At 47.0% G+C, this 23,259-nt stretch overlaps 1 long non-coding RNA gene and 1 pseudogene across 4 annotated transcripts in view; one reads left to right on the plus strand and one right to left on the minus strand.

Annotated features, from left to right (window-relative positions):
• The window catches only part of LOC122223873, an 80,838-nt gene extending 61,584 nt beyond the window's left edge, over positions 1 to 19,254 (plus strand). For all 4 annotated transcript variants that reach the window (XR_006204539.1, XR_006204537.1, XR_006204538.1 and 1 more), the window contains exons 3-6: positions 6,689 to 6,749; positions 14,017 to 14,124; positions 17,319 to 17,449; positions 18,348 to 19,254. This is a non-coding gene — a long non-coding RNA (uncharacterized LOC122223873). The remainder of the gene's footprint in view (positions 1 to 6,688; positions 6,750 to 14,016; positions 14,125 to 17,318; positions 17,450 to 18,347) is intronic.
• LOC122225781 lies at positions 2,591 to 2,754 on the minus strand (annotated as a pseudogene).
• Positions 19,255 to 23,259: the final 4,005 nt, after the last annotated feature.

Here is a 23,259-nt window from a genome sequence, read left to right on the forward strand (position 1 = left end):
AAGCTCATGAACTGTGAGATCATGACCTGACCCGAAGTCGGATGCTTAACCACCTGAGCCACCCAGACGCCCCAGAACTTACATTTTTATATTCCTTACTTTATGTTTATTACTAGACACCTATCAAGAACCAGCCCCTAACCTTGTTCCCAGGATACAACAGTGAGCAAAATGCACAAACCTAATCACATACGGTGATAAATTCATTCATTCATTTAGTTAATTTTCTAGATTGCTATATGAATGTACAGTAGGGGGACTTGAACTGGTTGGGGGGCTGGGGAATTTTTTTTAATGTGAATTAAGTTAACTTTATTTTTCAGAACAGTTTTAGATTTACAGAGAAATCATGAAGATAGTACAGACAGTTCTCAGCTGTTCCGCATCCAGTTTCCCCTGTTATTAACATCTTCCATGACTGTGGTACATTTGTCACATGTCATGAACCAATATTGATATATTGTTATTAACTAAAGTCCACGCTGTATTGACATTTCCTTAGTTTGTACCTAATGCTCTTTTTCTGTCTCAGGATCCCATCCAGGATATCACATCATGTTCCTATGTCATATCTCGCTTAGGCTCCTCTTGGTTATAAAAGTTCCTTAGACTTTTCTTGTTTTTGATAACCTTGACAGTTTTGAGGAGTTCTAGCTAGTTCCATGGATGCATGGGATTTTTCTCATGGTTAGACCGGGGTTATGGTGTCTGGGAGGAAGACCACAGAGGTAAGGTGCTATATTCACCACATCATATCAAGGGTATATACTGTCAACATGACTGATAATTGTTGATGTTGACCTTGATCACTTGGCCAACGTAGTTCTTGTCAGATTTCTCCAGCATTGGGGTACTTCTCTTCCCTCTTTCTCTTTCCATACTGGAGTCTTTGGAAGGAAGTCACTCTGTAGCCCACAGTTAAAGGGGAGGTTTATGCTTTACCTCCTTGACAGCATTGTTGGCTTTTTAAACATAGCTATAGTGAGGTATAATTTACACACCACAAATTCAGCTGTTTTAAGTGAATAGTTGGATGAATTTTGGTAAATTTATATAATTGTGCCTGAGGGGAATGGTCTTTGAGCTGACATCCAAAAGATGAGGAGAATTTAAGTAAACAAAGGAAGGGAAGGACTGTTCTGGGCGGAGGTAACTACATATACAAGTTCCTCAAGGAACTGTGGAACAGTCACAGAGCTTGGGTTAATCCTGAACCTCCTGGAAAAGGTAGAACATGTCACCATCCTTCGTTTAATATGCGTCATAAATATTTTCTTCAAAACATCTAAAAGTCAACAGCACTTTATCGCCTAAATGTATAAACTTTAGTTCTTTGAAACATTTGTCTGTCTAGAAGAGCTCAGCCCCTGATGGTTTATCTAAGGTTTTACTATAACAGTAAGTAAATATTAGGGTAGTAAAATGCAGACTGGTCCCCGAGGAGAAGAAAATGTCATAAAATTTCCTTCCCTTTCAGGTCTTGTTTAAACAAGAATGTAAAGTGCGTGTACTATTTCCTTTCCGATAAGCCCTTGATTTATTTCCCTTTGGAACAAACACACCACAACAAAGTGAGAATGAGGAGGTAATTCAGAGGCTGAAGAAGAGAAAGGGACTATATTCAGAAATATGTCCCCACACAGACTTAGAATCTGAAAAAATCCAGTTAGCAAAAGCACAGAAAGCCTCTTTCTATGTGTGAAGTAGCTAAGAGGCTCTCTCAGAACTTCACGGGTCACTGAAAATTCCTGGTGTGGAGGAGCATGTTATTAGTCAGGATAGGCAGGGAGCGGTGCGGTAATAAGCAGACCACAGATCTTAGCGGTTTAATAGACTAGGTCGTTGTTTAATGGAGGTCAAATGGCTCTCCTCCAATAATTGACTCAGGGATCTAGGCTTCATTTATCTTGCCATGGTGTCATCTTAAACATATGTCCTCCAAGTTTGCCATGGAAGAGGAAATGTGAGTGTGGTTGATGACCTAGGGAATATTATGATATGGAAATGGTATATATCACTTCTGCCCACATCCGTTCAGGCAGAACCCAGTTACATCACCCCACCCTAAGTGCCCGGGAGGCTGGGAAATGTAGTTCTCTCGTGTATACAGGAAGGAGAAAATTAAGTGGGTTTTGAGAAATGCATAGTATTTGACACAAGCTCTTAAATTTTTAAGTTTATTTTTTTACTTATTTTGAGAGAGAGATAGAAAGCAAGCAGGGAAGGGGCAGAGAGAGAGAGGGAGACAGAATCCCAAGCAGGCTTGCGCTGACAGCGCAGAGCCCGATGCGGGGTTTGAACTCCCCAACCATGAGATCACGACCTGAGCCAAAGTCAAGAGTCGGAAGCTGAGCCGCCCAGGTGACCTTAAACTTTTTTTTATTTGATGCCTTTCAAATGCTAAAGTAATACATGCTTGTTATAGCAAGGGGTATATAAAAGTGGAACTAATTATCTCCCAGTGTCCTATCATCCTATTGGCTCTCACTTCTCTTTGGGTCCTGTCACACCTTTTTCCTTGTTCATATGACTGTATCCCACATGTATGTGTGATGCAGGAGACATGAACTCTGAGAGACACTTCTGAACCGGCTGGTTTCATGATAGTGCTTCTAGAGTTGCTAAGAAACACTTAATGAAATCTTCATCCAAGAGGTACCTCATATTGACAGAGTAGAGATAGAATTTCGCTGGATTTTAAACTGATGACAACAGAGACCACACTTGATCTTACCCAAAAGGCCAAGAAGTGATTGCTGGATTTTAAAATTGAGTGCTTTTGTTTATGTTTGTCTTGGCTTTCTACAGTTCTTTGACATTTACTCCTGCCTCTGGGAAGACTTTGCGGGCTCCCCTTGTCACTATTAGAGGCTCCACCTCTGAATGATGCTAGTCGCTGTGCCATCAGAAAGATCTGGGTTCAAATCCTGACTCTGTCTCCTACAATCTCTGTGACTTTGGACAAGTAATAAACTCCTCCAAACGTTACGGAAGGATGTGAAACAAATCTAGTACCTATCACTTGGGGTATTTTCAGTACTACAAGACAAAGTCTACTCTTTTAAAAAAATTTTTATTTATTTATTTATTTTTTAATTTGAGAGAGAGGTGTGGGAGGAGGAGAGGGTGAGAGAGAGAGAGAGAGAGAGAGAGAGAGAGAGAGAGAATCTTAAGCAGGCTTCATGCTCAGCACAGAGCCCAACATGGGGCTCGATCCCATGACCGTGGGGTCATGACCTGAGCTGAAATCAAGAGTCAGATGCTCAACCGACTGAGCCACCTAGGTGCCCCGATAAAGTCTGCTCTTTAATCTTCCAGGTTACGGGGTATCTATGACATCTTAACGTCCACAACTAGAGACCAGGGAGACTGGCGTTTAAAATGTGTACAATGTGACCAAGAACCTGGGAAAATCCTCTACAAAACAAAGTACCATAAGATGGGAAAGAAAGGAAGAGAAAATACAGACTGGAAAATATTAGTGAGCCGAAGAGGATTTGTAGTATTCATTTAGGAAGGAAAGAAGATATATAGGGAAATGAGGATCAGAAAATGTAGAAGTTATTAGAAACATGTTGAGACTGATCAGCCTGTTTTGCTAGCAATTTTCCTCTTCATTAGTTATGCATAGCTCCCATCAACAGGGGCAGAGTCCTGCTGTGGCAGACCTTTTTGTTAATGACCCAGTGGAACAAAAGGTTCCCTGGAACCTGGAGGTGTTCCCAGAGGAAGGGATTGGGTCCGCTCAGGGTTTTAAGGTTGTTTTGCTGTAGCATAGACGCCCGATTAGGGACCATCATCAAATTTTGCCAACGTTGAGAAGGTCGTAGAAATATTGACAGCCAACAAAGTAAACACGCAAAGATCTTGTTGAAGAATCACTCCATGGACAAAGGACAGGGACCCAAACACGAAAACTTGGGTATTGACACAAATATCCGAAAGAAAAAATGTACAAAAGAAAAAAAAATATCGAAGATTCACCAGTACGTATGGCCAGAAAAACCAGAAATCACTTTAGGTATTTCAAACAAAGAGGGATTTAACACAGAGAATTAAGTCTTAAAGCTGTTGGAAGGGCTGGGAGAGCAAAAAGGTGGAAGGTATTGTTACCCAGAGATCAGAAATCCTGGAAGTTGGGACCTATTCCATGGAGTTCAATTCTGGACGTTGAAAGATATTGATCACCTGCTTATTTAAGAAGGGCTCTGTAGCTTTCTGGTTTTTGCACCCTCCCTAAGTACGGCTTGGGGTAGCATCCCAAGCCTTAACTGTATGCAGTTCTCTGTAGGTGCTCAAGGCTATGGCAATGATAATGTAGTAACAGCAGGCTATGAGAGCTAGTCCATGGTGCCTGAAAACTTTGGCTGGCTAGTGGCCATTTACACGGATAGGCTGGTAAGAATTGCACGCCTGGTTTTGCCTTTATGATTCAGGCCAGGAGTGTGTTTGCTCTGTATGACTGGCTGACATGTGTAACTTAAGGGATTGTACAGGCTTCCTTTTCCTCTTCGGTGCCTTTCAGAGGGAGAGTAGATCAGTGTTCCAGGTGCAGAGTCTAATGTACTTAACCAGTCTGACAGCTGGGTTGGTGACCATTTTCATGGACTGTTTGTGTTCCTGAGTTTTTGAGAGGAGCATGATGGTGACTTTGTGGAAAGGTATGGTGTGGGAGGCCTTTGGTGGTTCTAGGTAGTTTCCCCATAAGCATCTTTGTTGCAAACATTTTTGCTGTATAACTAATTGACTGTAAGTCAGTTTTTCTGTAAAAGACAAAAAAAACAACAACTGGTTTTATAGTTTGTTGGTTTCATCAACTGGTTTTATTTCTTCATTGACACAGTACTCCCATTTTTATGGTATATAAATCTTGGCCCTCATAAGGGTCTACACAATGCTGTGAAGTTTTGAACCCACATTTCCCATAGAACTTTGGACCAGTTATCAGTGGACGTGTGACAATATGCCGAGAACAAACACCAGCGTAGAGGCTTTCACAATGCAATCCAAAGCTCAGGTACAAACATGCATTCTAGTATTTGGAAACCGATACTGCTCTTAATGAAGAAAGACATTTTAGCAAAAGAAGAAAACAGTGTGCCGACAAACTGGGAAATGAATCAACATACCAAAAAAAAGAAAAAAAAAAAACCGAGAGAGAGAGAGAAGAAAGCAAGCAAGAAAAGAAGGAAGGAGAGAAAGAAAACGAAAAGAAAAGAGAAAAAAGAAAAGAAAACAAACAAAAAAACCCAAATATAATAGTTTGAAGGAAAGACTTCGAAGGCAAGTGCTTAGGTACAGTCCACAAAATAAAATCCATTATTTGCCCAGGATTGGCGTGAATCTACACATGTTAAATGTGTTCAAATATTTTGTATTTTGCAATGAAGTCTTCTTAATTTTGTTACACAGGTTCATGTTTCATGAAGTTCTTTTGAACGAAAGACCCGTTCGATTTTCGGTGACTCTGTCTTTCACGGCACGTTTGCTTTACGGCCGAGCCGGCTGCAAAGATGCTCGTCGCAAAGACGCCGGCGGCCGAACACGCGGCCGCAAGCGGGCCTGAGGTTGACCCTTTCGGGGTCCTGGAGCATCGCGTCCTCTTTCGGCCCCCCCCACCCCCCCCGGGTCGTCCTGTCCTCTTTTGCGTCCTTGGGCCTGTCCTGCCAGCACTGTCCCTCCGGCCGTGGCGGCAAGAGCGGCTCTCGCATACACGCTTCTCCGCCCACGGCTCCACTGCCGTGTAGGCACGCGGTGTGAACCGAGGGCCCAAACAACCCGGCTGATCCGCCATTGGCGGTAGCTCTGTTGGCTGAGGCTGTGGCTCCCGGGAGGAGGTGCTAAGTGCCAGGTTTTTCTGCTCCGAAGCCCCTGCTTGCAGCTCCGGAGGAGGCTTATTGGGGCATTTTCACAGCCATATGTGTCTTTGGCCCTCACCCTTCACCTGAGATCGGAGATAATGTGTCAAAAAACAAGTGTTGTCACTGAATCCATTCTCCACGAGCTCTCCAGTCTCCCCAAAGTAGGATCTAGTTCCTAAGCCTGAGAAGTTTGTTTCAGACTCAGTGTGGTACCCAACTTGTTCTGGAATCTAACCCCAGAGAACAATGGGCTGTGTTTTGAGGTTGTTTTTATTTATTTATTTTTTTGAGAGAGAGAGAGTGTGTGTGTGTGTGTGTGTGTGAGCTCGGGAGGAGCGGATAGAGGGAGACACAGAATCCCAAGCAGGGTCCAGGCTCTGAGCTGTCAGTACAGAGCCCGACATGGGGCTGGAATTCACGAACCGCGCGATGACCTGAACCATCCAGGTGCCCCTGTTCTAAACGAATTATTTAGTAGGGTTCTTCCCCCCACCCCCATCCTCTGCGATGCCCCATTTAGTTCTCTCCTTCCCACACTCTGCTGCTGCTAAACACTTAGTCAGCAGGGAGCGTCTCACTGCCGCCTTCCCCTAACCCCAGCCTGCCCAAGGAAGGCGGCATTCTGGATAGCTTTTTAGCGAATAGGTTCAGGAAGCTTGCAGTCACCTCTCCTGAGCGTGATCGCTCGAAAAGCCAAGACCCAAGAGTCCTGTCAGCTGGGGAAAGGCACACAATTTGTCCCATGCAGAGGGATTTACAGTTTGCAATACATCTTACATCTTCACACACATTATTAATTTGATCCTTACATTTATTATTCTCCACAGGTGATGAAATTGAAACTCCGGGATTAGCGCACTTGTGCCTGGTCACGTAGATGAAAGCTGGGTGAGAAATCTCCACATCTTCAGACTTTGACTTCTAGATCCTTCTCCCTATACCAAACAAGGAACTAACCTATAAAGCTGCAATGAGTGTGGGTATTTACAGCAAATTTGCCCTTCCAAGACCAAAAAAGATGAATTTACCCTTCAGAACCTGGTGAGGAAGGAAAGGAAGAAGATGCGGTGGAAAAAGGAGAGGTTTAAATGAGCCTTGCTTTTCCTGGGCCTTCATTTCATTGGCTCCACTGCTCTGAGAATATTCGGGGAGAGCTGTCAAATAGGTGTGTTTGGGTCTTTGTTCTCTTCCTTGATCTAAGCATTTTGCATCTCTGCTGTAAAAGAATCTTGTTTATCCTTTTTAAATGTTTATTTATTTTGAGCGAGAATGCTCCCATGAGTGTGAGCAGGGGAGGGGCAGAGAGAGAGAGAGAGCCCAATTTGGGGCTTTATCTCATGACCCTGAGATCTTGACCTAAGCCGAAATCAATAGTTGGACCCTTAACTATCTGAGCCACCCAGGCACCCCAAGAATCTTGTTTATTTTAATGCGTGATGTGTTCCTATCTCTCAGTCAAATTGGGAGACAGAACGGTCTAGTGGGAAAAAAGACAAAACTATGGGCTTTGGAGTAATAATAGTAGATTGCCTTTGCTGACTTCTGACTATGTAGTAAGGACAGTTGACGTGTACTAACTTGTAGGAATCCTATAAGTGCTACCAATGTTTTATTGTACAGATGGCAAAATGAGGGTTTAGAGAGATCAGATAACTCGACTAAAGTCAGGGGTGCCTGGGTGACTCGGTTGGGTCAGCACCTGACTCTTAATCTCAGCTCAGGTCTTGATCTCAGAGACATGAGTTTGAACCCATACAGGGCATGGAGCCTACTTAAAAAAAAAAAAAAAATCAACTTGCCCGAGGTCACACAGCTAGTAAGTAGGGGGAGTTAAAGAATAGAGCCCGGCAGTGGGACTCCAGAGCCCAGCTTGTCAGTGACTCCCCCAGAGGGTCACAATGTCACAATATTGCTCAGTCTCTGAGCCACAAGATCCTCATCTGTAAAATGGGGATAAATACGTATCATGCCAAGTGGTCAAATGAAAGAGAATATATAAAGAATCTGGCAGGTAATAGATACTTAGATATTGGCTGTCATTGTTACCATGTTTGAAGCCTGCCGAACGGTTCCTCTGATTGCAACTGGGGTGTGGACCCTGACAGCATGTAGAGAAATAAACATCTTGGCCCCTCGACAAACAAGCTCTGTGATAATTGGGGAAGTCGCTTAATATCCCTGAACATGTACCTCATTTGTAAAGTGGAGGAGATAATAATAATACTTCTCTATTAGGGTTGTTGTAAGGATCAGATGAGATCACGTGACCATGACTGGCACATAGAACATGTTCAGTAAATGTTAACGCTTACTATTTATTAAGGGTACGTTTTTTGTAAAGGAAGGCTCTTGTGAATGGTAGTGCTGGGGTTGTGAAAGCAGGGTATGGCGGTGGAGGTCCCCCTCTATTGGAGGGGCTGTTTCAGAACGTTTTCCAAAGGCAGTTAGTGTCTTTTGATTTAAGAACAAATATTAGAAAAAGCGGTCTGTTCAATATATGATGGAGAGAATAGTGGTTTGGCCTTAAAACCCCCAACGAAGGTACTAGAACATTGTGTAGTTTTATGCTCTCATCTCCCAAACCAGGTTCATCCCTCTGATGCTAAAACTTAGGTATTCTCTCAGAGGAGAAGGCAAGGGAGACTTGAAATGTATTGCTCTTCCCCTGCTGTGACGCTCCTGACCCTACACTATGTGTCAAGAACTGCAGACCAAACTCCAAAGTCTCCAGGATTCAGGCCTCGTGTGGATCTGCCTGTGGGGCTGGTGGGGCGGGTCCTAGGCCTGGCACCAACCCTGAAGGGCAATTTTCAGCACAGCAGGGCCTCACATCATCCTCCTGGACACTCCTCAGAGAATTTAGGGTGCTTGGAAACCCACACGGCAGCCCAGCACTGACGGGGGTAGGTGATGATGACATCGGGCTCTCTCTTCTTGAGGGAGAATGCGAAGAGAGACAGGTGGGCCGTGTCAATGTCCTGGGTATTACAAAGCAGCTCCTGCTTGACTGTAGACATGTGGCCAGGAGACAGGACCAGGGTGAGGCACCTTGCTGGGGCCTTCAGGCCTTCAGAGGTTGGGGTAGCACCTATCCTTATAGGGAAGCAGAGTTCGGGTTGGAGAAGGTAGTGCATGCCATCTGGCTGTGAGAGGACACACAGATACCCACGAGATGTCCCAGAAAGGATGAGAGGCCTTTGTGGTGGCTGGGCTATCCTACAGTGGCAGGCAGGGCCAGAGCCAGACAACTATTTATGACTTGAATGTGAAATGTCTTGTTTGGGGCCTGTCCTTTGCCAGGAGGCAGAGTCCCCAGCCTCCTGGCGAGTGGCCACTCAGAGGCAGAAGAGCTTAAGGCCACCAGTGAGCAGGTATTACAAAAGATGGCTTCAGGGTTCAGAAAGCTCACCTTGTGAGTGCCCATGTTTGGCTTGGCTCAAAAGAAGGGCGTTCTTTCTGCTCAGTAAACCCCAGATCAAGGGCTCGATATCTAAGGCATGTGTGGCAAAGGTGGCGAGCCATCTGTCTTTCATTAGGTTTCTTGGGGCAGAGCCACGCCTGGCTCACCTTTCTGTCGCTGCTCACGTATGCGGTTTATAGCCTCGGCTTGGATTGGACAACAAGGCTCGAGATCCTTCTTGGCTACATGGGTTGGTCTGTAACCTCCCATCTCCATCCCCTCTGTGCCCTGCTTGAGGACTCCAGTAAGCCCCACCTACCAGTCGCCAAGCACACTAGGGAGTGAAAGGAAGTCCCGGAGAGGTAAGGGAGACAGTTCGCAGCAAGGGAAGAACAGAAGAAATGGGAGGGAGCGTGCTCCGTGAATGCCAGGTGAGGAAGTGTGGGTACTGACTGCTCCCCTAATTATCAGCCAAGGGACTCAGATTCCTGCTCCCTCTGCCCCCCGGCTACACATGTCTGCCCCGCAAACAGTACCAGCCGGTTAAAGTAACGCAACTGATGGGGAGAAAAACATCCCATAAACATTGTCACCTCCGGGGCTGACATTGCAAAGTCTCCTGAGCTTTGAACCTAGATCTTGTACTTAACCTTTAGAAGGCCAGGGAGAGCACGGGTAGCAGTGGGGAAGGGAGGGCTCTCGATTTTTACCAGCCGTGTTGAACACTGAGTGGATTCTGGACACCGGGCAGTTTCAGTAAGTCTTCTGTGACCCAGATGTAGCACTCCTGGTCTCTAGAATGGGGCACGCCACCTAAACTGGACGGTCTCTGTCCTCGCAAGCAGGCCTGGCTTCACACAGAACCCTGTGCACGGAGGGGTCCCGCCCTTGATTAATGCTCTGTTGCTGCCTTGTTGAATTTCTTAATTTTTCTCATTTAATCAGTTTTGTTTTAAGATTTAATTTTTACGTTATCTCTACACCCAACTTGGGGCTTGAACTCAACCAGCCCAAGATCAAGACTTGCATGTTCCTCCAACTGAGCCGGCCGGGTGCCCCAATAAATTTTCTCTTGTAAAATGTATATAACATAGCATTATGCCATAGTTAAAAATGAAACGTACCATAAAATTTGCCATTTAAAAAAATTCCAGTAGAGTTAACATACAGTGTTATGTTAGTTTCAGGTGTGCAATATAGTGATTCAACACTTCCATACATTACCCAGTGCTCATCGTGGAAAGTGTACTCTTAATCCCCTTCATCTGTTTCACCCATCGCCCCCCCCCCCCGCCACACGTATCTCCACTGGTAACCACCAGTCTGTTCTCTATATTTAATAGGCGCGCTATTTGTTTGTGTCATTTTTTCTTTGTGTCTTTTTTTATATGTTTATTTACTTTGAGAGGGAGTGCAAGCAGGGGAGGAGCAGAGAGAGAGAGAATCCCACACTGTGCAGAGCCTGATGCAGGGCTCGATCTCACAACTATGAGACCATGACCTGAGTTGAAATCAAGAGTCCACGCTTAACTGACTGAGCCACCCAGGCGCCCCCATTTGTTTTGTTTCTTAAATTCCACATATGAGTGAAATCATATGGTATTTGTCTTCTCTGACTGACTTATTTAACTTAGCATCATACCCTCTTCCTTTTTTTTTTTTTTAATGTTTATTTTTAAGAGAGAGAGAGAGAGAGAGTGTGAGCAGGGGAGGGGCAGAGAGAGAGAGGGAGGCACAGAATCTGAACCAGGCTCCAGGCTCCAAGCTATCAGCACAGAGGCCAACACGGGGCTTAAACCCATGAACTGTGATATCATAACCTGATCTGAAGTCGGACACCTAAGTCACTGAGTCACCCAGGTGCCTCAGCATCATACTTTCTAGATCCATCCATGTTGCAAATGTCAGGATTTTGTTCTTTTTCATGGCTGAGTAATATTCGTGTGTGTGTGTGTGTGTGTGTGTGTACACACACCTTGGCTATTTTAAAGTGTGCAATCCAGTGGCATTAATTACATTCACAATATTGTGCAACTACCCCCACTATCTATTTCCAAAGGTTTTTCTTCACCCCAGATAAACTCTAAAACCATTAAGTAATAACCCTTCATTCCCCTCTCCCTTCAGCCCCTGATTACCTCTCATGTGATTTCTGTCTCTGTGAATTTGCCTGTTCTGGATATTTCATGTAAGTGGAATCATACAATATTTGTTCTTTTGTGTCAGGTTATTTCTCTTAATATAATGTTTTAAGGGTTCATCCATGTTGTAGTCTGTGTCAAAACTTTACTCCTTTTTAAAAAAAATTATTTATTTTTGAGAGAGGGAGATGGGCTAGAGGGGGGCGGTGGGGGGCGGGGGTGGGAATCTCAAGCAGACTCCATGCTGTCCGCACAGAGGCTGACTCAGTTCTCAAACTCTCAAACTGTGAGATCCTGATCTGAGCCGAAATCAAGAGTTGCACACTTAACTGACTGGCACCCCGAACTTTATTCCTATTTATGGATGAGTCATATTCCATTGTATGTATGCACACCACGTTTTGTTGATCCATTCCTCTCTTGATGGACACTTGGCTTGTTTCCACTTTTCAGCTTTTGCGAATAATGCTGCCTTGAGCGTGGGTGTGCAGATACGTGTTCGAGTCCCCATTTTCAGTTCTTTGGGTAGTATTGCTGGGTCGTGCGGGAATTCTACGTTTAGCTTTGTGAGGAGCTGTCAAACTCTTTGACATTCGTCGTTTTTGAACAAGGGGCCCTGCATTTGCGTTTCGCTCTGGGCTCTTCCAGTCCTGTAGCTGGTCCTCTCTCAGGGCTATTTCATCGGATATCAAGGTCGAAGAAGACACACGGAATTACCTCTCCCTTGGGTGGGTCAGCCCTCTATAGCCAGAAATTAGCCACCACACCTATCTCAGAGCCTCTGAACAAACAGGGCTTACTTGTCTGTTTATGTCATACTATGGAAGGAGAATGGTTTATCTACGTCTTCAGCTTGAGGACTGAGACCAACTCCCACATAGTTTGCTTACATCTACATCAACGTGGCTACGAGGTAGACTACTATGCAGTCTTCACTAAAGACTTGATTCCACTGTCTTCGCCAATATCATTTTACTGTTCTAGAAACGCTCGCCCAGGAAGATAAAAGTTGCAACCAACTATTGTTTGAGGAACTTCCCCAAACCCGCTTAAACCGGCTTCGCTTCGAAAGATAGCAGTGAATGACTGTGAACACACCTTGCTGTGCCCACAATCCTGAACTTTTCTGTCGTGAGCCTTATTTGATCCTAATCCACTGGACACTGAAACGCTCACCTTAAGTGGGGAATATCCTGACTTCACCTGCCCCACTCGAAGACACCGTCACGACTGCAAGAAGTGACCTCTCCTATTGCCAATTCTTCTATTGAATATGGGAGCCCATATTCAATAAACTACAGTTTTACCTTCCACACTATGCATTTGCTCCAATCCCATTTTTGGAAATTTCAGCCAGTATCCATTCTTCCACTGATGGGTTGAGGGCCTGCTATGTGCTAGGCACCCGTAGACACTAGTTCCATGACGACTGGGACAGACTCGGCTTTCATGTTTATAGAGCTCACCCCTCCTTGATCCTTAAGTCCCATTCCTGCAGCTAGGGAAAGTGGAGACAAAGGGCCACTTTCAACTTGAATTTATTTGAAAATGGAGCTTCTCCAGCAAACAAGCTAGATCTCTGCTTTTTAAATCGGGATGTCTTGACATTGTCGGGGAGGAAAAACTTTTCTTCTACCCTCTTAGGTTCAGTGCCTGGAGGCCTGCAAATTTGGCCAACAAAAAACAGACAAACAGGAGAAAAGGAATACAAATTGTATTCATATCTTACTTGGACAGGAGCTCACAGAAAAAGAAGTGAAACTCGGGTCATTAGACTTGACTTGGGGGCTTGTATACCATCTCTTTCAAAGGAAAGGAGGTTTGTGCTTTAAGGAACCACACGCTACGAAATGACTAGGCTACGTAGGGGAAGATGAAGGTTTTTTTTAGTAAGGTCTGTTTACACAGACTCATCTCAGTGAGGACTCTCTTGGTGGCAAGAGTCACTTTCTTCCTAGTGTGGGAGATGGAGACACTTTCACAAAGGGAAGTTGATGTCCTGCTTTTAGGCGGAAAAGAGGGAAGAGAATTCTTTCTGCGTTTTGTTGAGTCTCAGATGCCTTCAGCTTAAAATAATCCTTCTGCCAGGGTAGTATGTTTTGGGCTGGCATATCCTGATCCCCTTAAACCTTATCTTCACAAGGCCAGGCAGCAAGATGTTCTTAGAATGAGTTTGTTACTCGTAATGATTACTTGTCACTGCTGGGTTCCCTTACCTCTGAGGTACTTCTTGTGTCTGCTGCCACTCCATGCCGCTATTGCAGGGACAGAGCCGAGGGCTTGCGAGCCATGAAGTGGCCCGAGCCTCCTCAACACGGCCTCTTTCAAGCCTAGCGTCCAGTTGGTGAAATGACCCACAGGAGGCACAGGAGAGCCCCCAGGGGGATATTTCCAGGCTATGCGATCAGCCTGGTCAGTAAGGGGCCCTATCGAAGGCTTCGCCAAGAGCTATGACCTGCCAAACCAGTTTGTAAACCAGCCCCAGCCACTTTGGGGTGACTGTTGCACGTCGGGATGAATGCAAGTCTGGATGCTCAAACAATTCTCTCAATGTTTGGTTTTCTTTTAACTTAAGAAGGGCTTTCACTTTTCTTCCCATTTATCTATTTTGCAGCTGGTTCTTAGATACGCTCCAGCCCGGCCTGTTTATCTCGTGAGCTTCAGAAGGCAAGCCGCCCCCGCCCGCCATGGCTCCTTCCCCGTGTGATTACATCTTTCCTTGGTAATGGGGTTTTGACTGGCCTTTTGTATAACGCTCAGCCACAATGGGACAAGAATATTCTCCCCTTATTTTTATCAGGCGCTTTTATTTCCTGAGCTGTTTTTGTAAGTGTGCTTGTTTCTGGTTTTGCTCCTCGTCTGGAAAGGGGCCCGGGATTCTGGGATAAGATTAGATGCCCTGGTGTGTCAACTGGTCTTTAAAAGAAAGAAGCAAAAGTTGATCACATGCTGAAGCTCAGGGCCAATGCAGAGCTACCTCCCAAGAGACCAATCAATTTCAATTAAGGAGATTAAAAGCCCCGAGCACAGAGAGGCCCGGTCACGGGTTTCTGAATGCCCTGCTCTTCCCGCAGCCTAAAAGCAGCCAGTGGACCCCAGAAGCACTGGATATTGTCCTCCGGGCCAGTGTCAAGACAGCAGTGAGGGAGCGAATGCGAAAGAAGCAGCCAGCTGAAGGGGCTCAGTGATTCTTCACGGGACCCTGTTGGCATTTGGGGCGGGGCTGACCTCCAGCGTCCTTGACCCCGCCAAGCATCCAGACCCAAATTACTGGCCTAACCCAACCCAGTCCAAACTAACAGCCCCCACAGTTCCCAGGGGCAGAACCACCCCAGGTACCCAGCAGCCGCGTCCAGGTCTGTCCTCTCCCCTTCCGCTGGGCCATTGCAGAGGCTCTGAGTCTGCTCCCTCCCCCCCCCCCCCCACGAGATTCCAGGTCCCCTAACTGCTTGGGCATCCTCGAGCCCACACCACTGCAGGGGAAGGGCACAGGCCAGAGCAGGGGTGCCTAGTGGAGGAGAGGGGCTTTAGCGCAGCACGGGGGCACGGCTGAGCCCACCTCTGCCTTTTACCGGCTCTGCACCGCCCCAGAGTCAGCACGTGACCAAGTTTCTTTTCAAGACCAGTTGCCACACCAGGGCACCCACTGTGCCTCCAGGTATCTAAGTGAGCCTCACTTTTCATGTTTATGAAAAAGGAGCTATAGGGGCGTCTGGGTGGCTCAATCGGTTGCTCGTCCAACTCTTGGTTTCAGCTCAGGTCGTGATTCCAGGGTCGGGGGATTGAGCCCTGTGTCGGGCTCCTGTACTGAGCATGGAATCTGCTTGGGATTCTGCCTCTCTCTCTCTCTGTTTCTCTCTCTCTCCCCCCATCCCTCTGTCCCTCTCTCCCTCTTTCTCTCTCAAATTAAAAAAAAAAAAAAAAAGGAACTACCACCTGCCTCTCAGGGTTTGCCGGGCTCACAGGAGGTCATGTGTGTACATCAAGTCCTGACATCCCCAGCCACTGTCCGCGGGCAGGCTTTCTGCTTACAGCGGCACCGGGCAGGTAGGGGAGGCGGGGGTAAGAATCACAGCACCCCAGATCCGGTGACTTTTGTTCAGAAGCCAGTGAATCTGTTAGGATCGGATGAACATGCTCTGTCCACTGTGAATGCTGTGGAAATATCGAGGCTTTGTCACGGGATCGGGGGTGGGTGGCAGGAGAACGGGGGGGCGGGGGGGGCTGAGGCAGGGGAGTGTGCAGGGATGCAGGGGAGGGGACCGAGGCAGCAGGAGCCAGCACAGGGCAGGAAGGAAGAAGGGTGGGAGGAGCAGGAGGCTGACACAGTTACTTTCTGGGCAGGAAGGAGAAGTGGTCGGGGTGTCAGCTGTGTGCACCGAGCCGCTACAGAGACCCTGTTGAGAGAACTGCAGGGGCCCGAAGCCACTGCTCCCCTGGCTTTCTCTCTGCAGCTTATCTTCTGGCTGCTTTCCTCCCACCAGGCCGGCCTGGAGAGTGAAGGGGGCGGAGGGGAGGCTCCGTCCAGACCGCGTGGCTGCTCGTCTGGTCACCTAAAGGACAGGGCGGGGGCGCTGTCGAAAGCAACTGCATCCAGAAGTATGGGGTCCCAGTGCTCCCAGCCCTTGTGGGGTGCATGCACCTGCCCAAGGTCACTTCAGTTCATGGCAGGGCCATCTCCTGTCTTCCTTTCCTGCACCCCCCGGCCTCCTGGGCCTGCTTTCTTCCCTGACCTACTTCTCCCAAGATAATTGAGAAACGAATGACTAAAGCTGCAGGCTCAGGCCTGTTGTGAAAGGTTGGGATGGCTGTTCATCAACGTTAAAACATCTGGACCTTTTTTTCTAAAACAAGAAAAATAAGTCTTGTGCAGATTGCGTTATATCAAGATCGCCTTTTTCTTGATACAAGTTTTTTTTTACAAATGTAGAAAAATGGAACTTACCATTTCTGTCAAAGAGGAGGAAACTATTGCAGTATGGAGCTTAAAGGAAGCTTTTAGTTGCCAAGGAAGGAGTCGATGAGCTTCCTGGAGGAAGCCTTGCCTTGAGGTGGGACCAGCTTTATGGGATCCTGAGCCGCCAGCCCTTCCTTCTGGAGACAGAAATCTGTCGTGTGGCCTCACACGAGGGGGCATGAGGGTGAGGTGTGGCCTCCCCATCAGGCAGCAGGGAGGGACTGGGGTGTGATGTGCCCTGGGACCTGCCTTCACACACAGCACCTGTATGGGCGGGGTTGTGTCCTTCGGACGTGGCTTTGTCGTGCCGTGGCCTGGGAACCCAGGCCATTTCTGATAAAGACCCGAGAGAAGACACGCTACCGCTGGAGGTGGCCCCAGACAGCAGGAGCCGGCCTGAGCCCCAGCGACTTGGGCTGTCAGTAGCAGAGCCTGGGTCTCGGTCGGTTGGGGCTGTCACAACACACACTGTGACAGAAGAAGCCACTTCCTTCTCACAGTTGTGGAGGCCGGAAGCCTCAGATCAGTCAAGGTGCTGGCCCATGCAGTTCCTGGTGAGGGTTTTCCTGGCTTGCAGACAGACACCTTATTGTGTCCTCACTTGGCAGAGAGAGCAAGAGATCTGGTGGCTTTTCCTCTGACAGGGACACTAATCCCATCGTGAGTGCCCCACCCTCATGACCTCATCTAAACCTGATTCCCTCCCAAAGGCCCCACCTCCAAGCACCATCAAGTTGAGGGTCAGGGCTTCAGTCTTTAACTACTCTCTGTGCCTCACCATTACCTTTATGCCTCCTCAGTCGCTTACGCCGACCTCTGGGCTGAGCTTCTTAAACTATCCGTGGCGAAGTTTTCTTATTCGCAATGGGGGATGATGTGTGATGAGAAAAATGAAATTATTGTATAAAAAAGACATGAAATACAAGCTCATTTCTTTCTTTCTTTTTTGTTTTTATTAGATCCCACTGACAGAGCATTGCTGTTGAGTTGGTGTGGATGCTGCTGAATGCTCACTGTCACTTTCTGTATTCATCTTGGGGAGCAGTAACCCAGCCTGTCGGGGCCTCCTGCACAGACCGCCCTTTGAACGGTACCGTCGGGAGCCCCGTGGGATAGTCTGTCAGCCCCCACGTCAGTGGGACTCTGCCACTTCCAGAGACAGAGACCCAAGATGGGATCCCAGTGAAGAGGCGGGACTCCTCCCAAGGGGACAGAGCAGACTGCTTTACGAGAGCCAAGGGGCCCTCTTTCCCAAAAGCACTGGATGTCAGAACAGAGGGGCTGGGAATCTGAACACGAGTGAAGGTTTCCCAGGAGAAACTCTCCTGGCAAGGCCGCTGAAGAGAGAAAGCTCACCTCAGCCTCTGACCAGTTGACCAAGTGTCAAGTCTTTCATTAAGATTTGCTGACCAAAGAGGAGAGGGACGCGGGTTCCCTCTGTTCCTCCATGGTGTCCAAGCTCAGCATGGGGCTCGGGAGCACCAGACAGCTGGGATGTCTGTGCTCTCTGGGCTGTAGCTCCGTAAGCCTCGCAGGCCCGACCCTGGGGGCACTGGGCTGTCGGGAGACCAGGGGTCTCTGATTCATCATCAGTAACGCGGCAGCGACAGCCCTGCAGTCATGGTCGTTTGCTGGGGAGGCCCTTACAAGACCCCACAGGATGAGTGGTGTAAACAACAGAATTTTCCTTCCTCACCGACCCTTCCCTCCCGGCCTCAGAAGGAACCAGCTCTGCCCACACCTTGACTGCAGATTTCTAGCCGCCACAGCCGTGAGGAAAGAAATTTCACCTGCAGTGAAATGGGGGGGTGAGCCTGCGATCCCCCCAGGTTCAGCCTGATTGTAAGCAGATTAAGGCTCAGCGTAGAACTCTTGTGGTGCGGCCTTCTGACGCGGCTGAATGTGGGACTTCGACCGTGTAATCTTTCCAAGTTAAAATGTATTTATAAAGCACAGATAATAAAAATAACATCTATTTATCTCCCTAGGTGTTCTGAGCCTTCAGTGACGCTGGCAGCGATGATGCATTACAAAACCAAACAAATTAGTCCTCGGGACAGACGACCCGGGGGCAAATCAACCACCACAACAGAAAAGACAAGCTTTCAAACCAACGAGAGAAGACAAGATTGTAATGCCTTCCTAACAACCTTGCTTTATTGATGCAATGCAAGGAAAACTACATTAGATTCTATTGATTCTCTTTGAGATCTAATAATATGCTCTATTCAGATCTTATTCACATACACTTCCTCCACAGTCTTTCTCAGGAGCTGAAATTGGCCAGTTACAAACAGAATTTGTTCTCCTGTCCTTTGAAATCACAGAAGCGGACGTGTTTTCGAACACAAAAGATACGAAGCTTTCTTTGGGAAACAAAGCATAGTGGGGAAAAATATCTCCCCTCTAAACAAAATTGAAAGCATGCCTTACTTCAGATTTATTTGATTACAGAATCTTCCTCGGGGCTAATCAGTTTTCGAACCCATTCCTATTGGCACCAGTGAGCTAATAAAAAACCCAGAAGGAGAGAAGTATCACAACAACTCAGAGAAACAAGGTTGTTCATTTAAAAAAAAAAACAAAACATTGAATTAATGTTTACACTGCTGAGTCAAATTATTTATATGTATGCTATAGGTTTTGCATCTCCAGAATTTGTTAGCATTCAGAGTATGATAAATTGTACCTGGCTGACTTGTGAAAAATCATCTCGAGAAAGATTTTTTTTTTTTTCCAGTGGGAAAATATATGGATGACACACGGTGGCTTATTGAAACTGTTCTTTGGGTGAACAGCCAGAACAATTCAGCAGAAGGGAGAGGCGGATTTACAAATTATTATTTTTTATTTTTTGAGAGAGAGAATGAGCAGGGGAGGGGCAGAGAGACAGGCAGAGAGAGAATCCCAAGCAGGCTCCACACCGTCAGGACAGAACCCGATGCAGGGCTCGAACTCACGAACCATGAGATCATGACCTGAGCCGAAACCAGGAGTCAGACGCTCAACTGACCGAGCCCCCCAGGTGCCCCAAGGAGAGGCGGGGTCTTGGATGTCACAGTGGATGATTAAGAATTTTGGCTTTGGGGCAGTGTTGTAATAATGCTCATCAGGTAACTTCTGTACCTCGTCTGCATCTGTACAGTAGGTTGGAAACTCAGGGTTTTCTGCAAATATTCAAAGCAATAAAACACACAGTACTACAGGAGCCCGTCCAGAGTTAAGAATCTAATAAATGTCAGCTTTTGTATCCTTATTATTACAGAGAATCTCTTATTTATATTTCATCTGCAGAAAAATTACAAAAAGGATTAAGTATGTTGAAAAAAAAATACAAGTAGGTCTCGGGCCTCCTTAACACCCGTGCCGTGTCGGTTTTAAGAAGGGGTGTTAACACGGGTTAGCAAGCCTGTGGAGAACCCAGAGCCCTCGTGTGCTGCTGGCGGGGAGGTTAAAGGGTGCGGACCCCTTGGAAAACTGGTGGTTCCTTGAAAGTTAAACACGGAGTTACTATCTGGCCCAGCAGTTCCACTCCTGATTGCATATACACCCAGGGAATTAACAACACGCATCTGTACAAAACGTGTATACCAGTGTTCGTTGCCGATTTAGTCACGACAGCCAAAAGATGGAAACAGCTTATGTACACCATTGGCTAATGAATGGATAAACAAAATGTGGCACGGCCAGGCAATGGAATGTTATTTGGCAAGAAGCAGCAATAACACTGATACACGCTACAATGTGGATAAACCATCAAAACACTATACCAAGTGAAAGAAGCCATGTGTCACGAAGGCTACCTCTTGGATAATTCCATTAAAAAAAAATTGATTGAAAAGCATTTATGACTTACAAATTGCATTTTCTTTTCTTTTTAAAAAGTTATTTGTTTTTTAAGTTATCTCTGCACCCAGTGTGGGGCTCAAACTCACGACCCAGAGATCAAGAGCCTTATGCTCTTCTGACTGAGCCAGCCAGGTGCCCCTCTTCTGATTTTTTATACAATGTTGTTCATTTCAGGTATATAACATAGTGAGTGACACACTCTTTGCATATGTTCTGAAATGACTACCCCAGTAAGTCTAGTCACCATGGATGACTCCGTTTATTTGAAATATCCAGAACAGGCGAATGCGTGGAGACAGAGGTATTAGTGGTTACCTAGGTTGGGTCAGGGAGCAGTAACGGGTGTGACTGCTATTGGGTACAGGGTGTCTTTTTGGAGTGATGAAAATTTTCTGGAATCAGGTAGTGATGGTTGTATGATTTCGTGAATATACTAACACTCACTGAATTGTACGCTTTAAAATGGTTAGTTTTATAGTATATGAATTTTTGTTAATGTTTATTTTTGAGAGAGAGAATGCAAGCAGGGGAGGTGCAGAGAGAGAGAGAGGGAAACACAGAATGGGAAGCAGGCTCCAGGCTCTGAGCTGTCAGCAGAGAGCCCGACACGGGGCTCAAACTCACAGACCTCAAGATCATGACCCGAGCCAAAGTCAGATGTTCAACCAACCGAGCCACCCAGGCACCCCTATGGTATATGAATTTTATCTGGGAAAAAAACTGATGAATGCTTAATGTGTCAGAAGGTAACAAAAATTGCAGCATCCAGAGATAATCACTGCAAATATTTTGATGTAGATCCATCAGACTTATGCAAATATACATAAAAAATAAAATGGGGGGCACCTGAGCGGCTCAATCTGTTGGGCATCCGACTTCAGTTCAGGTCATGATCTCACGGTTCGTGGGTTCGAGCCCTGCATCGGGCTCTGCACTGACCGCTCAGAGCCTGGAGCCTGCTTTGGATTCTGTGTCTCTCTCTCTCTCTCGCTCTCTGTCTCTGCTCCTTCCCCACTCATGTTCTCTCTCTCAAAAATAAATAAACATTTAAAAAAATAATAAAATGGGATCATACAGCGCATGCTGCCGAGTGAACGTTTTATATTACTATCCTCTTAGGAAACTGCCTCGAACCATCGGCGGCTTCTACCTCTCAGTGTCCCCCAATGCCTGGCATTTCCACATTTCTCGTCATGTTCCTTCTCTTTCCAAAGCTCTTCTTCAGGAGGACTTTCAAACTGTTCCTCGGATCATCAGGGTACTTGGAATGCTTGCCGTCACAACCTGCCCTGTGTTATGAGATGCTCCATTGACACCTGTGATTTCAATGGCACTGATTCCGAAATCCATATTTCTACCTTGACTTTTATCCCATGTACTCGTCCTGCGTCTCCAAATGCCTACTGGAAATTCCCACTGGATATTCATCAGCGACGTTATCGTAGGACTAAAATCGAACTCATTAAACTTTCGATGCCACAGCCTGGAACAGCAGAAGATGGGCGGAGCTCTGAATCTTGAGAGACGAGTTCATGCCCACACTTAACCTTTCTGATTCAAGTCAGGCTTCCTGGAAGTTACGGAAAATGTACTTTGGCTGATTCAGACAGAAAAGGGATGTGAGGAGAGACATGTGGCAGCTTTCCCAACAAGCCGGAAGGAGGAGCCAGCCTGGGAAAGGCAGCAAGCAGGCAGTGTGGCGTTCCAGGGGCTAGCAGGTCTTAGGGATGCGAACAGGAGCTGGATACGGGACAGCCCCTGTCCACTCTGCCTAGCCTCGATTTCCTTAAGCCAAGAAAAATGGGGATAATTTGACCGCCCACCTCCTGGGATTGTAAGGAAGATGGAGCTGGTATTCCGGAAGATTCTTTGTAGACCATGAGCCCCTCCACAGGTGTTAAGGTTGTTTATACTACCAAGTGAGGTTTTTCCTTCCCATCTCTGTTCTGTTCCTGACCCTTTCACCTCTGTGCCCACTCAGTGTCCCTCCTCCCACCCCCTCCGTCCGTGGGTGCCCCCTCCCCCTCAGCGCCCCTTTTCCCACCAGCACCTCCAGATCCAAGCCCCGGGGTTTCTTCATCCTTCCTTCACCTTTCTCCCACCTTTCTCTTCCCCTCACCATTGGCACCTTAGAATTCAGGGGCAACAAAGGAAACCAGCATCTCCCAAGCTTGATTACACATTGGGCTTGCCTGGGGCAGACCTCCCAGGCCTTGTTCTCACACAAGCTTCGCGGGAGAGCACGGCAGGAACGGGCCCGCCCCCAGGAATCTACAAACCGAGTTTCTCGCCCAGAGCGCTAGCCCCCAGAAGAGGGTTCCGAATTGAAGCAAGTTTGGAAAACGCCGTCTCCTTCTAAAAGAGTCACAATTCAAGATGTCCTGCAGGTAAGATACCTGTGAAACAGTGCAAATGTCTAAGACTACGAGGTTGCGAAGCTGTCTCGTCCTGTGATCCTGTGATTTATACTAAGAGATACAGATTTGGTCTTGTTTCTGGCACAGAAGTTCCCCAGCCCTTGGAATTTCCTAAATGATGAGAGCAACAAAGGTGTCGTTTGTTATGTTAAGGAGGTGACTTTCGGACCCCACCTAAAGTTAGGGCTGGTTGGCAGGAGAACCCACCCTTACCCCCACCCCCACTCCACCCCCACCCCCGGCCACCACCACTTTGGGTGAAGGGCCAGGAGCTGGAGATTGAGTTCAATCACCAATGGCCAATGAGTTAATCAGCTGTGCCTGTGCAATGAGGCCTCCATGAAAACCCAAAAGGGGGTGATACAGAGGGCTCCCGGGTTGGTGAACAAATGGAGGCTGGGGGAGAGTGGTGCGCTCAGAGAGCGCGGAGGCTCCTGGCCTGTGCGTCTCCTCCCTCTGGCCCGTCCTGAGTCCTATCCTTTTATAATAAATTGGTCATCTAGTAAGTAAAATGATGCTGAGTTCTGTGAGCCCCTCAAGCAAATTAACCAAACCTGAGGAGGGGGTCACGGGACCCTCAATTACAGCAGGCAGTCAGAAGTGTGGGTGACAACCTGGGCTTGTGACTGTCGTC

This window comes from Panthera leo, chromosome B4 (assembly GCF_018350215.1).
Source record: "Panthera leo isolate Ple1 chromosome B4, P.leo_Ple1_pat1.1, whole genome shotgun sequence".
NCBI lineage: Eukaryota > Metazoa > Chordata > Mammalia > Carnivora > Felidae > Panthera > Panthera leo.